Consider the following 15,962-nt stretch of genomic DNA (forward strand, 5'->3'; position numbering starts at 1 on the left):
GTGCGAAGACGGGACTTTGTCTCCACGAGGACTGTGCGGTGGTCACTCCTACCAATACGGTCATGGACAGATGCATTTGCGACAGGTAGATTGGTGAGGTTTTTCCCTCGTGTTGGTTCGCTCACCACCTGCTGCAGGCCCAGTCTGCCAGCTATGTCCTTTAGGACTCGGCCAGCTCGGTCAGTGGAGATGCTACCGAGCCACTCTTGGTGATGGACATTGAAGTCCCCCACCCAGAGTACATTCTGTGCCCTTGCTACCCTCAGTTCTTCCTCCAAGTGGTGTTCAACATGGAGGAGAACTGCTTCATCAGCTGAGGTAGGGTGGTAGGTGGTAATCAGCAGGAGGTTTCCTTGCCCATGTTTGACCTGATGCCAAGAGATTTCATGGGGTCCAGAGTCAATGTTGAGGACTCCCAGGGCCACGCCCTCCTGACTGTATATCACTTTACCGCCACTTCTGGTTGGTCTGTCCTGCTGGTGGGACATACCCCGGGATGGTGATGGAAGAGTCTGGGACGTTGGTTGAAAGGTATGATTCTGTGAGTATGGCTATATCAGGCTATTGCTTGACTAGTCTGTGGGACAGCTCTCCCAATTTTGGCACAAGTCTTCAGATGTTAGTGAGGAGGACTTTGCAGGGTTGACTGGGCTTGGTTTGCCTTTGTCGTGTCCAGTGCCTAGTGGTCCGTCCGGTTTTATTCTTATTATGACTTTTTTTAGCGAAATTGTACAAGTGAGTGGCTTGCTAGGCCATTTCAGAGGGCAATTAAGAATCAACCACATTGTTGTGGGTCTGGAGTCACATATAGGCCAGACCGGGTAAGGATGGCAGGTTTCCTTCCCTAAAGAACATTAGTGAACCAGATGGGTTTTTATGACAATCCAGTAGTTTCATGGCCACCATTACTGATACTAGTCTTTTAATTCCAGATTTTATTTAATTAATTGTATTTTAATTCCCCAGCTGCCGTGGTGGGATTTGAACTCATGATTATTAGTCCAGGCTTCTGGATTACTAGTCCAGTAATATAACCACTGTGCTACCGTACCCATACCTGCTGCGATCTAAACTGGTCTGGTTCTCTGCTGGTATGACAAACTGCCCTGGCAGGCGAAGCGTCGTTCCAAACACTAGCTCAGCTACGCTGCAACCCAGATCAGCTTTAATGGTGGAACAGATACCCAGAAGTATGAGTGGTAGTGTTTCCATCCAGCGCTGTGGATCTGCTTGCGCCTTCAACGAAGACTTGAGTTGTCGATGGAAACGTTCGACGAGCCTGTTTGCAGCTGGGTGATAGGCAGTCGTTCGGGTGCATTTACTCCCCATTAATTCTGAGTGCTTTGAAAAGTGCAGACTCAAACTGGCGGCCCCTGTCGGTGGTGATAGTGGATGGGGCACCAAACACAGCAACCCATCTGGAAACAAAAGCTCTGTCCACCGTCTCTGCCATGATGTCGGATATAGGTATAGCTTCAGGCCATCTAGTATAACGGTCAACACGTGAGGAGATATGTGTTACTGCCGGATGGAGGAAAAGGACCAACTAAGTCTATGTGCACATGGTTGAAACGGGCGTCAGGCGAAGCAAATGTACCCAAGAGTGTGCACCTTGGCTCGTTGACATTGTAGGCAGGCTCTGGACCAGTTCCTCACCTGAACCATGCTGGGACCAGTGTTCTGGCAAACCGAATAACTAGGGCGGTAGAGAAGGCCTTTAACTAGATGGGGGAAGGGCTCAGGTGGGGCGAAGTTTAGATTGATAAAGAGAAAAGACAAGGAAGTAATACAGGAAAGTGATGGGGTAATGATAAACAGGGTGTGTCAGGAAAGTACAGAGCATACGAACATAAGAGAGAGGTAAGAAATAGCAAGGGAAAAATTTCACTGGTGGGAGTAGTATATAGGCCCCCTAACAGTAGCTACACTGTGGGGCAAAATATTAATCAGGAAATAAGAGGGGCTTATAAAAAAGGTAATGCAATAAACATGGGCGATTTTAACTTTCACATAGATTGGACAAATCAAATTGGCAAAAATAGCCCTGAGGAGGACTTCATAGAGTGTATTAGGGACTGTTTCTTCGACCAATACATCGGGGAACCAACCAGGGAACAGGCCATTTTGGATCTGGTAATGGGTAACAAAACAGAATTAATTAATGATCTCAAAGTAAAGGATCCCTTGGGAAGCAGTGATCATAACATGATAGAATTTCACATCCAGTTTGAGAGCGAGGATCTTGGGTCTGAAACTACTGTATTAAACTTAAATAGGGGCAATTATAAAGGAATGAGGGCGGAATTGGCTAAAGTGGACTGGGTAAACAAATTAGATGGTATGATGGTGGATAAGCAGTGGCAAACATTTAAAAAGATATTTTATGACTCACAACAAAAAATATATCACTCTTAGGAGGAAAGACTCCACAAAAAGGGTGAACCAACCATGGCTAACTAAGGAAGTAAAGGATGGTATCAGGTTAAAAGAAAAAGCATACAACATGGCAAAGATTACTGGTAAGCCCGAAGATTGAGAAAGCTTTAAAAACCAGCTAAGGATGACTAAAAGAATAATAAAGAGGGAGAAAATAAATTATGAGAGTAAACTAGCAAGAAATATAAAAACTGACAGTAAAAACTTCTACATGAATATAAAAAGGAAGAGGGTAGCTAAAGTAAACATTGGTCCCTTAGAGGATGACACTGGGGAAATAATAATGGAAAACAAGGAAATGGCAGAGGAATTGAACAGATATTTTGTATCTGTCTTCACAGTAGAAGACACTGATAATATACCAATAATAGTAGAAAATCAAGGGGCAAAGGGGAGGGAGGAACTAAAAACAATCACTATCACTAGAGAAAAAGTACGAGGTAAACGAATGGGTCTAAAGGCTGACAAGTCCCCTGGACCTGCTAGCTTGCATCCGAGGGTCTTAAAGGAAGTGGCTACAGAGATAGTGGATGCATTGGTTGTAATCTTCCAGAATTCACTAGATTCTGGAAAGGTCCCAGCGGATTGGAAAACCGCAAACGTAACACCCCTATTCAAGAAGGGAGTGAGACAGAAAGCAGGTAACTATAGACCAGTTGGCCTAGCATCTGTCATTGGGAAAATGCTAGAATCCATTAAGGAAGTAGTGGCAGGACATTTGGAGACTCATAATAAAACCATGTTGACTCTCCTTGATTGTATGAAGGGGAAATCGTGTCTAACAAATTTATTAGAGTTCTTTGAGGAAGTAACGGGCAGGGTGGATAAAGGGGAACCAATGGATGCAGTATATCTGGATTTCCAAAAGGCATTCGATAAGGTGCCACATAAAAGATTACTGCACAAGATAAGAGCTCACGGTGTTGGGGGTAATATACTGGCATGGATAGAGGATTGGCTAACTAACAGAAAACAAAGAGTCGGGATAAAAGGGTCATTTTCAAAGTGGCAATCTGTAACTAGTGGGGTGCCGCAGGGATCAGTGCTGGGGCCTCAACTATTTACAATATATATCAACAACTTGGATGAAGGAACAGAGTGTCTTGTGGCCAAATTTGCTGATGATACAAAGATAGGTGGAAAAGCAAGTTGCGATGAGGACACAAAGTGTCTGCAAAGGGATATTGACAGGTTAAGTGAATGGGCAAAAATTTGGCAGATGGAATATAATGTGGGAAACTGTGAAGTCATCCACTTTGGGAGGAAAAATAAAAAAGCAAAATATTATTTGAATGGAGAAATACTACAAAATGCTGCGGTACAGAGGGATCTGGGTGTCCTCCTACATGAAACACAAAAAGTCAACATACAGGTGCAGCAGGTAATCCAGAAGGCAAACGGAATATTAGCCTTTATTTCTAGGGGGATGGAGTACAAAAGCATGGAAGTCATGCTACAACTGTACAGGGTGCTGGTGAGACCACACCTGGAGTACTGCATACAGAACTGGTGCCCTAATTTAAGGAAGGACATACTTGCATTGGAGGCAGTTCAGAGAAGGTTCACTAGGTTGATTCCGGGTATGGAAGGGTTGTCTTATGAGGAAAGATTGAACAGGTTGGGTCTATACTCATTGGAGTTTAGAAGAATGAGAGGAGACCTTATTGAAACAAACAAGTTTCTGAGGGGACTCAATAGGGTAGATGCTGAGAGGATGTTACCCCTCATGGGGGAATCTAAAACTTGGGGGCATAGTCTCAGAATAAGGGGTCGCCCATTTAAGACGGAAATGAGGAGGAATTTCTTCTCCCAGAGGGTCGTGAATCTTTGGAATTCTTTACCCCAAAAAGCTGTGGCGGCTGAGTCGTTGAATACATTCAAGGCTGAATTAGACAAATTTTTGATCAGCAAGGGAGTCAAAGGATATGGGGAAAAGGCAGGAAAGCGAGTTGAGGTAAAAATCAGATCAGCCATGATCTCATTGAATGGCGGAGCAGGCTCGAGGGGCCGAATGGCCTACTCCTGCTCCGATCTCTTATGGTCTTATGGTCTATGGGTCTACGTCACGGTTAACTCCATGCCAAACAAAACATTGAGTCACGAGATGCTGTGTAGCTCTGATACCAGGGTAGGATAAATTGTGTAAGGCATCAAACACAGCACGTCTGAACTCCACTGGAACGTAAGGGCAAGGCTTGCCTGTGGAAAGGTCACAAACAATCTTTCCGTCTGAAGCAGGGAGAGGCACCTCGCTGAACTGGAGTGATGTGGAGCTAGCTCCCAGCTGCTAAAATTCCTGGTTTTCCTGTTGTGCTTTGGCTAACTTGTCAAAGTCGATGGAGGGTGGTGTGTTCAAAGCATTGACAACCATACGTGAAACAGCATCAGCCACCATGTTCTTTTTACCACTAATATGGCGTATGTCAGTATACTAGGACACATAGTCAAGGTGATGGACTTCTCATGGTGAGTAACAATCAGGCTCACACTGGAAAGAGTGAGTCAGGGGCTTGTGATTGGTGTACACGCAGAACTGCCTACCCTCCATTGAGTGACGGAAGTTGCAGATTTCCAGGTAGATGGCCAACAGTTCGCAACCAAAGGTGCTATACCTCGTCTCTGCTGGTTGCAGCATCTTAAAGAAAAAGGAAATGAGCTCCCACCTTCCTTCTACACATTGTTGCAGTACACCACCCATGGCTACATCAGACCCATCTACCATGATGCAGAGTGGAGCATCTGGTTTGGGGTGTACCAGCATGGTAGCTTCTGCAAGGGCAGACTTTGCAGTGTTGAAAACTGTAGCACACTCGTCTGTCCAGGGTAAGGACTTGTTCAACTTCCTTCCTTGTCGTGTGAGGAAATCAGTGAGTGGACATAGGATGCCTGTGCAGCTCGGTATGAACCACCAGTAGAAGTTCACCATGCCAAGGAACGCACGCAGCTGATGTACTGAGGTAGGTGCCAGATAGTCTTGGATCGCCGTGTCTCCAGGTGCCGTATTCGGAACCATGTGCAGAGGTGAGGACCAGTTACTGCATGAATGTCGTATTATACCAAGCTCACGCATGTGGTCGAACTCTGCTTTCACAACATTGTAACGATCCGGTGCAAGACGTCGTGGCCGAGCTGCGACTGGTGATCCACAAGTGTCAATGTGGTGTGTAGTGGAGTGCTTGATTGACATTTCACTGTATATAGGTCGAGTAATCTCTGGATATTGTTGAAGGAGGGTGTCAAAACTTGCATGTTATCAAGCTTAAACAATGGGCTGACAGATGGAACACGTGAAGCGATACCTTGGACAGTCGGACTGGTCGTGGAATCAATGAGCTTTCGATGTTTGATATCCACTAACAGACTGAAATGCCTCAGGAAATCAGCTCCAATGATGGGTGTCTGGACGTCTGCAACAATAAAAACCCAATGGTAAACTCAGCGTAAACCAATATTCAGAGTTACTGACCTCTCTCCAAATATAGTGATAGACGACTTGTTAGCCGCCTGTAGTGAAAAAATGGTCGAAGTAAGGTGACGGCGTTCTTCTGGAGTTAGAGGAAGAACACTAACCTCCACACACGTGTCTATCAAAAAATGATTGCCAGAGTACTTGTCTGTGACATAAAAGAGGTGGCTACATTTGCTGCCTTCAGTTGCTGGCCTGGTCGTTTCTCTGACTCTGTCTCATCTGGTCTACATATGTGCAAGGAGGGGTGCACTTGCGGGCGTTTTTTTTATTCGTTCATGGGGTGTGGGCGTCGCTGGCGAGGCCAGCATTTATTGCCCATCCCTAATTGCCCTTGAGAAGGTGGTGGTGAGCTGCCTTCTTGAACCGCTGCAGTCCATGTGGTGAAGGTTCTCCCACAGTGCTGTTAGGAAGGGAGTTCCAGGATTTTGACCCAGCGACGATGAAGGAACGGCGATATATTTCCAAGTCGGGATGGTGTGTGACTTGGAGGGGAACGTGTAGGTGGAGTTGTTCCCATGTACCTGCGCCTCTTGTCCTTCTAGGTGGTAGAGGTCGCGGGTTTGGGAGGTGCTGTCGATGAAGCCTTGGTGAGTTGCTGCAGTGCATCCTGTGGATGGTACACACTGAAGCCACTGTGCGCCGGTGGTGAAGGGAGTGAATGTTTAGGGTGGTGGATGGGGTGCCAATCAAGCGGGCTGCTTTGTCCTGGATGGTGTCGAGCTTCTTGAGTGTTGGTGGAGCTGCACTCATCCAGGCAAGTGGAGAGTATTCCATCACACTCCTGACTTGTGCCTTGTAGATGGTGGAAAGGCTTTGGGGAGTTAGGAGGTGAGTCACTCACCGCAGAATACCCAGCCTCTACCTGCTCTTGTAGCCACAGTATTTATATGGCTGGTCCAGTTAAGTTTCTGGTCAATGGTGACCCCTGAGGATGTTGATGGTGGGGGATTCGGCAATAGCAATGCCGTTGAATGTCAAGGGGAGGTGGTTAGACTCTCTCTTGTTGGAGATGGTCATTGCCTGGCACTTGTCTGGCGCGAATGTTACTTGCCACTTATCAGCCCAAGCCTGGATGTTGTCCAGGTTTTGCTGCATGCGGGATCGGACTGCTTCATTATTTGAGGGGTTGCGAATGGAACTGAACACTGTGCAATCATCAGCGAACATCTCCATTTCTGACCTATGATGGAGGGAAGGTCATTGATGAAGCAGCTGAAGATGGTTGGGCCTAGGACACTGCCCTGAGGAACTCCTGCAGCAATGCCCTAGGGCTGAGATGATTGGCCTCCAACAACCACTACCATCTTCCTTTGTGCTAGGTATGACTCCAGCCACTGGAGAGCTCCCCCCTGATTCCCATTGACTTCAATTTTACTAGGGCTCCTTGGTGCCACACCCGGTCAAATGCTGCCTTGATGTCAAGGGCAGTCACTCTCACCTCACCTCTGGAATTCAGCTCTTTTGTCCATGTTTGGACCAAGGCTGTAATGAGGTCTGGAGCCGAGTGGTCCTGGCGGAACCCAAACTGAGCATCGGTGAGCAGGTTATTGGTGAGTAAGTGCCGCTTGATAGCACTGTCGACGACACCTTCCATCACTTTGCTGATGATTGAGAGTAGACTGATGGGGCGGTAATTGGCCGGATTGGATTTGTCCTGCTTTTTGTGGACAGGACATACCTGGGCAATTTTCCAAATTTCCAAACTGGTAGATATCAGTGTTGTAGCTGTACTGGAACAGCTTGGCTAGAGGCGCAGCTAGTTCTGGAGCACAAGTCTTCAGCACTACAGCTGGGATATTGTCGGGGTCCATAGCCTTTGCTGTATCCAGTGCCCTCAGCCGTTTCTTGATATCACATGGAGTGAATCGAATTGGCTGAAGACTGGCTTCTGTGATGGTGGCGATTTCGGGAGGAGGCCGAGATGGATCATCCACTCGGCACTTCTGGCTGAAGATGGTTGCAAACGCTTCAGCCTTGTCTTTTGCACTCAGGTGCTGGACTCTGCCATCATTGAGGATGGGGATGTTTACAGAGCCTCCTCCTCCCGTTAGTTGTTTAATTGTCCACCACCATTCATGACTGGATGTGGCAGGACTGCAGAGCTTTGATCTGATCCATTGGTTGTGGAATTGCTTAGCTCTGTCTATAGCATTTTGCTTCCGCTGTTTAGCATGCATGTAGTCCTGCGTCTCGCTCAAAACGCCAGTGGTACCAGCATGCTCCACTGGCATGCTGTTGAGCACTCGGGCTATGTGAAGACCAACCTTTATGTTCTTTCGAACTGTCTCGGTCGCGACCACGGCTCCAACGGTCTTCTTGCAGCTGGCAGGTTGAGGCTTGCATTTGAGCTGTGAGTCTGTCGACTTATGAGCTAAGTTGGTGCACCTCACTTCCAGCTGAAGTTGCTCCCACTACCGCTGCTGGAGTGGTCACTGTAGCGTTGGAGGATGGCGGCACAGGGACTTCCAAAATTTTATCAACGATACTGGCATGTTGTTCAATCTTGCCACTGTCATTGGTTGGCGCCAGGATGAGCTGGACGTGGTTGGGCAACCTCTGTAAGAAGAGCTGCTTTAAAATACTGTCCTCCAGGGTGTTCTGACCTAACAACTGCTTCACGCACCATAGGAGCTGTGAAGGCGTTCGATCCCCAAGATCCTCTGAGGTCAATAGTTGGTGAAAACGTTTCTGCTCCGAAACCAAAGTACATTTCACCATTGTTCCTTCAGTACTTCATAAGGACGCTCCGCCGGTGGGGGGGTCGATTAGTAGATCTCTAATCTCCTGGGCAATCTCAGGTTGTAGCGAGGCGATGACAGGTATATTTGGTTGCCTGAGCTGTTATACCTCGGGTCATGAACTGCGCCTCCACCTGGGCAAACCAGATTGTTGGATTGTTAGACCAAAAGGGCGGCAGTTTAAGGCTGACTGCTGCCACTGGACCTGTTGAGTGCTGGCAGTCTCTGCATCTATCGACATGATGAAAAAGTCAAAATGACTCAAGCTAGACCAAAAAGGTAGTCTAAGCAAAAATTTGTAAATAGCAAAAGCAAAAAAAAAGAGTCAAAATGAGCCACTACAACGCCATCTCCCTTCAAATCTCGTCTTTGGACCTTGGATTTGAGTGAGTGAATATTAACATTAGCTTAAGTTCATTATTCACCACAGATATGATAATAGGGTCAGATGAGGTAAGGGGGGGAGGAGGGCTGTGTGGAGCATAAACACCTGCAAAGACCTGTTAGGCCGAGTATGTGTGCACGTGCGTGTTTTCTCCACCCCAGCTTAGCAGAGGATGCCACACAGTTGAAGGTATTTATACTTTATTCATAAAATTTGCAACAATACATACAATACAGTTGTCATATCACAATCCAAACGTACACAATACAGATTATACAATTTACAAGATATATAAAGTACAGTTCAAATATGATTCCAACAATACAGTTACATATCGTACATAATTACAGTCATGACACACTAGGGTGCCTCATCACATCACAATCAATACAGATTATTGATTACAGATTCATTACATTTTATTACATAAATTTGCTGTATTTTACTTTAAAAAAAATCTTGATCCAATATAATTGCTAATTTAAAATATAAACAAACACAAACCATTTATAACTAAAGGTTGTTAACCTACTTCATTGTCAATTTGATTATAACAACTTTAAGAACATAAGAACATAAGAAATAGGAGCAGGAGTACGCCAATCGGCCCCTCGAGCCTGCTCCGCCATTCAATAAGATCATGGCTGTCTTTCAATTGAGTTTGACAGTGTGGATTAAGTCAAACTATTTTAGTTTAGCCTTACATCACTAAATTGATATCTATCCATAGGTAGCATACTGTTCATATTATAGGTCAGTAAATGACATACGCTACCCAGTCAGTTCATTGGCTGATCTGCTGAAATCTTCATTATTGCTAAAAAATAATGTGTGTAGAAAAGGCTGGAGATGTGGTTGAATATTTCTTTGGAACAGTAAAGATCCAGTGGGAACTTTCTGATAATAAACGGCAACATAACAATGATTGAAGCAACTGAAGTGAGAAAAGGTGGGAGGTGCTGTCACAAAGGAGCCAGGCGAATAGATTGATTGAATTACATTTGCTGCAAGAATTCAGCAGGCAGCCTAAAAAAAGGAAACATTTCAAAATACGAGTGTTTCTAGTCGCTGTAATATAGGTACTAGATATCACTGCAAACTTTAAAAATCTGCACATATTTTCTTTCCTATAATAGCTGCAGACATTTTCTAAACATTATGAAATAGAATCAGTGAAATGTGCAGCAACATAATATTACCTAATTCATAATATTACCTAATTCATAATATTCTGGTAATAAAACTAAAATTGTAATTCTGTTAATTCTAAGTGTGGTGTGAAAATTCTAGCTCATATTTATACTGTACTATCGATTCACAGAGTTATAGGGGGTGATTTTAGGAGACAAATGCGAGTGCGTTCGGGGCCGGAGGGGTCCGAAAATCGCACAAATCCCGTTCGGGTTCGGAAGCCGGCTCCAACCCGCCGGCTTCCGAGTTTCCCAGGGACCCACCTGTGTGCGCATGGGCAATCCAAAACCGGAAGTCAATGACAGTTAAAGAGCCAAGTGTACTTAAGGCACTTTATCTGTGACAGATGAAGTGATTAGAAAGATTTTTAACTTACCTGGGCGGCTTGCCCACTGCTTCTGATTCACGCCTGGTAAAACCAGGAATGAAGGGCCGGATCAGGGAGAAAGAAACTAAATAAATGAAATAAAAAAACATGCAATGAAGTGAAAACACTAAATGCACCTACCTTTGAAACCTGCTCCGATGTCCAATGTCTCTCACTCCGATGACCCCCTCTTCACCCTCCCGATGTCTTCCCGATCTCCCCCAGATGCCCCCCCGATCTCACCCTCCCGATCTTCCCCCGACGTCCCCCTGATCTTCCCCTCTCCCCCCAACCCTGGTCTTCCCCTCTCCCCCCCAACCCTGGTCTTCCCCTCTCCCCCCCAACCCTGGTCTTCCCCTCTCCCCCCCAACCCTGGTCTTCCCCCACCCTGGTCTTCCCCTCTCCCCCCCAACCCTGGTCTTCCCCCACCCTGGTCTTCCCCTCTCCCCCCCCCCAACCCTGGTCTTCCCCCACCCTGGTCTTCCCCTCTCCCCCCCCAACCCTGGTCTTCCCCTCTCCCCCCCCCGACCCTGGTCTTCCCCTCTCCCCCCCCGACCCTGGTCTTCCCCTCTCCCCCCCCCCCCCCAGCCCTGGTCTTCCCCTCTCCCCCCCCCCCCCCAGCCCTGGTCTTCCCCTCTCCCCCCCCCCCCCAGCCCTGGTCTTCCCCAACCCTGGTCTTCCCCTCTCCCCCCAAACCCTGGTCTTCCCCAACCCTGGTCTTCCCCTCTTCCCCCCCCCCAAACCCTGGTCTTCCCCTCTCCCCCCCCCAACCCTGGTCTTCCCCTCTCCCCCCCCCCCAACCCTGGTCTTCCCCTCTCCCCCCCCCCAACCCTGGTCTTCCCCTCTCCCCCCCCCCCAACCCTGGTCTTCCCCTCTCCCCCTCCAACCCTGGTCTTCCCCTCTCCCCCCACAAGCCTGGTCTTCCCCTCTCCCCCCCCCCCCCCAACCCTGGTCTTCCCCTCTCCCCAACCCTGGTCTTCCCCTCTCCCCCCCCAACCCTGGTCTTCCCCTCTCCCCCCCCCCAACCCTGGTCTTCCCCTCTCCCCCCCCCAACCCTGGTCTTCCCCTCTCTCCCCCCCCAACCCTGGTCTTCCCCTCTCTCCCCCCCAACCCTGGTCTTCCCCTCTCTCCCCCCCAACCCTGGTCTTCCCCTCTCTCCCCCCCAACCCTGGTCTTCCCCTCTCCCCCCCCAAACCTGGTCTTCCAGTCCAGCACTAGATGACGTCTAGCTCTCTCTCTCTCCCCCCCCCACCCCCCGCCCCCCGCATTGCAGCTCCTGATGGCAGCCAGCCTGTCAATTAGGCTAGCTGCCGGGCACAAAACCAGGAGGGGACGTTAACCACCATCAATCAACGTGCGATCGAGTCGGAAATGTAAGTTTGGTTCATGCGGGTTTGCCACGCACCCAATCGCCCCCCCCCCACCCCCCCCCCCCGCTGCCAACCCGCCTCCCGCCTCCCTGCTAATATCGGGGCCATACTGCGGGCTGCCCTGATTGTGAGTCTACATTTCCACTGCCTTGAGATCTCTGCACATGGTTACATGTATGTACCGAGCTTCACTCCTGGACAGTAAATTTTAAATGTTTTGAGATTGCAGGTGGGAGTGTCCATACTCTCAAAACAAAACCTTTTTTTAAAAACTCTGCCCAGGACCACTGAGAACTTTTAAAATCTGCCTTAACACCACACTCCATTTTCAATGGAGTGCCAAGCTCAAGCGGGATGAGATTAGATCATGACCTGTCCTTGAATTGCTGCAAAAAAGAAACCAGTTTGCTTTGATGCACAAGTGGCAGTATAACTACATGCCAAGAAAAAAATGACATTATAACTGCATGCACAGTAATATTCTTAAAGGTACAGCAATGGAATGTGTGCATTCAGGAAACTGTATGATCCACTGTTCATGTAAGATTTGTAAATAGCTTTCAGTCAGATCAGAATGCTATAACCATCAGTTTGTTTTAAAGAGGGTATCAGTTATGCAAATCTGCAAACCATAAATCCAGAACACGGGATGAAATGTGCCATCTAGCTTTACACAAATTGGTAATATTTTAAACCTATGCCACTATGGAGCATGTGGTTTTGGGAAAATTAATGGACCATGGTAAGTGCTGTCAACAAAAATATGTTTCTTTAGGAGTGCTTAAAAATGTACGCACAAATATACATTTTATATCCAGTCGCACAGTGCACTGAGATATTAGGAGAAAACTACAACATAGATTTCCACCAGCAGGTCCCCATGTAGTGAATTGTTAATCTCAACTGGTTTGCCTGAGTGGGGCTGATGTGCTTTCCAAAAAGGAGAGAGGAAAAGTCAGAAAGACTAGGACATTCTTCAACACCTTCACACCAGTCAGTGACAAAGAAGTATTAGCAGAAGCCTGGCAATGCAACAGACAAAGGGGAACCAGCGGAGTGGGAGAAAATAATGTACAAAACTGGGAGTAAATGCCAAAAAAAAAAATCAACATTATGAACTTTTGTAGCTATTAGGACTAGAGATCAAGATCTAGATGCCTATAAACTATATATATATTATAATGGAGATGCTAATATACCAAAAACCTTATAGTGAGGAGATCCTGTAAACTTAAAGAAAACACATTGAACACTTCACTGTACTACATAATGCTATTGGAGGTTATACAGTATATGCCGTTATTTGTAGAATGATTAGGGACTCTTACTTTGGTGAGGGAGTAAGTGATACAGTGCTGTACTGACAGATCAGTCATCACCAAACGTCATCCCCTCGCTGCCTGTACTATATACAAGGACACTAACTTCTAAGGTTTAACTTCTCAGTTAATAGCAGTACTAAAAGGGCTCTCATAGTGCAATTACCAGAGTACCTTGAATCCAACAGGAAACATTGATCAAGGTAAGCTTAATCAACTTATTTTTATTTGGTGGGAGGATGAGTATAAAGTAAAATGTTTATAAGGTAAAATTGGAATTATATTTTAATACACCCTATTTTTATCTTTAGGCATCAAAATATTAGAGCTTTATATAATGATTTAAAAATAAATTTAGAAATGTCATCATTTTTGATCTATCTCTTTATCTAGATATAATGTAGTAGCTTCCTATTAGATGACTTTGTAATTACATTTTTAAAATGATACCATTGCTGGGTTCAAGAGAATTAAAGCATATTTATATTTTCCATATGTACAGGTTTTTAGTGTTTGGTTTGTGACGGGCTGCTATTTAATCTTTTCTACAAAACCTTTAACATTCTGATTGGAACTAAAAACATAAAAAATATTAAAGACTTAAAGTTTAAAGTTAGTAAAATTCTTACAGACTTAGCAGGAAGCCTGTTTGCAGATTGATGTCGCAGTAAAAATATACTTGAATAAATTGTGGTAATGTACTGTGAGTTTAGAAAACCAATTCAGATATTATTACTGATTTACGTTGGATTAACCTATGTAATTGACATCTGGGAGCAAGACCCAAAAAGTTTTAATTAATTGAAAATACAGAATATATTTTAATAATATACCAGAAATCACGTGCTTGTTCATTGCTGTGCCTTTGTCCTAAAAGCTTCCTGGCCTCCTGCAGGTTTGGTGCTGCAGACTGAATGATGTTAAAATACTAGTCGTCACTCATTACTGGATGACTCCAGAGAATATTTACACTAGTAGTAGTAAAAATAAAAACTACAGTTTCCTATCCCAGAAATACAAAAAAGAATGGAATTGTCTTGTTCTGGATATTACTGGAACTAATGTGCACTGAGGTCATTAGTCATTAGTTCTGGCTTACTTCCAGCAAATTGTGGTACTTTGGAACAAATGATGTAATGGAAATGACAGGAACTTCCATTAAAATTCTTCCAAGCTTCTTTTCTCGGAAAAGAATTGTTTCCAGGAGAATATGACTTCAGGTGCTTCACTAACCCTAGAACAGAAAGTTTACATCATAGAACAAATAAAAACAGAAATAGGCGGGGGTCAAAATGGCCACCAGACAAAAGCCGCTGCATTCCTGCCCCCCACCATATTAATACGTGGATTTTTGGGTTCATGGTGGGGGCCTCAAAGATTGAAATGTTGGGGTTCGACAAAGTCATTTGGACCCCAACGTAATTTTAACTCAGAGATGTACGAATAACGCACTGCCTCCAAGCCATCAGTAAAAGCTATTAAATCATTTAATTTTTGAAATGTTCCTTGTGGCCAGGAGGAGCAGGAGTGCTCAAGAAAACCCTGGGCCTCTTCTGCCCCATGCTTCCTTCGCCCCCTTCTTCCGACCGCAGTCGGCCCAGAACCCCCTCTCCCCACCTGCATCACTTTTCTTTCGTGCCCGGCCGTGGCCTGCAGCTGTGCAATTTCCCACTCCTGCCCGCCAGCCTCCATATCATCCCTGCCAGCTTCAGGCACAAGTCAGCACAGGAAATTTAAATGAGGCCAGGGAGTTAAAATCTCCTGGGCCTCACACCCTGGGGGGGCTGGACAGATCGCTGTCCATTTCGAGTTAAAATTGGGGCCAGAAAGTAACTAACGAGAAATTATTTTTCATTGTCTCTTCAGACAAATAGTGGTTTAATTTCTTCTTTGTGCTATTTTAAAATTCTGGTCTATACTATTTTAATGCAGTTGTAAACCTATTAAAATAGCTCAGGCAGGAATTCATATTTGAACATGTTAGGCAAACCCCTAAAAATACCATACATAGGAAATTAAATCCCTTAGTTTTTAATTTTATTATAAATGCTGTCACCGACTAGGGTGAGAAGCCACCATCTTTTCTGATAACTGATGGGCTAATATCTGTACAAACTGTTGTTGCAGTTTCTTGCTCGCTGATTCACACAAACATTACCCAGCCATTGAGGAAAGTCTAGCAGACAGAAAGCAAAGCTATGAATTGTGATGTTCAAAGTTTGCTTGTTTGTCTGTTGCTTCAGCACTGTGGAATCTGCCCCTTATTGCAAATTTGTCTCATCGTGGGTAAAACTCCTTTATGATATTTTGCAATCAAGAAATGGTAAATCACTGCAAATTCTCCATCGTTGTGTTGATGTGTTTGGTCAGAACAGATTCAATTTCTTTAGGATAAATGTAGCTCTGAGTACCACTTTATATTGTATTCAAAGGCAAAAGTGAGGCCTGCTAACACCATTAAAGAAATGTCTGAACTGTGTTACCATAAACCTTTAGCTTGTTGAAGCAGGAACAGAGACAGCTCTGTGATGCCACTGGTAATCCCCCAGCAATCCACAAGAATCTCCATTGGCTCAGATTAAATACTGGAAAAATATGAGTTTCCTGAAATTTTTTTTTCCTTGTGCTGATTTCCCAAATTCCATTAGATCTGATCCATTAGGAGCAAAGTACAGTAGAATCTCCCT

At 45.5% G+C, this 15,962-nt stretch overlaps 1 protein-coding gene across 8 annotated transcripts in view; it reads left to right on the forward strand.

The window, feature by feature from the left end:
- The window catches only part of LOC137332430 (myotilin-like), a 112,661-nt gene that overhangs the window by 55,929 nt on the left and 40,770 nt on the right, over positions 1–15,962 (forward strand). Inside the window, exon 1 of one of the 8 annotated variants that reach the window (XM_067996262.1) lies at positions 13,393–13,478. The exons of 6 other annotated variants lie outside the window; for them this stretch is intronic. The gene's annotated coding sequence lies outside the window, so the exon portion shown is untranslated. Of the gene's footprint in view, positions 1–13,392; positions 13,479–15,962 lie in introns of those variants that run through there. One more of the 8 variants, XM_067996264.1, reaches the window with a different exon arrangement.

This window comes from Heptranchias perlo, chromosome 14 (assembly GCF_035084215.1).
Source record: "Heptranchias perlo isolate sHepPer1 chromosome 14, sHepPer1.hap1, whole genome shotgun sequence".
NCBI classification, from domain to species: Eukaryota; Metazoa; Chordata; class Chondrichthyes; order Hexanchiformes; family Hexanchidae; genus Heptranchias; species Heptranchias perlo.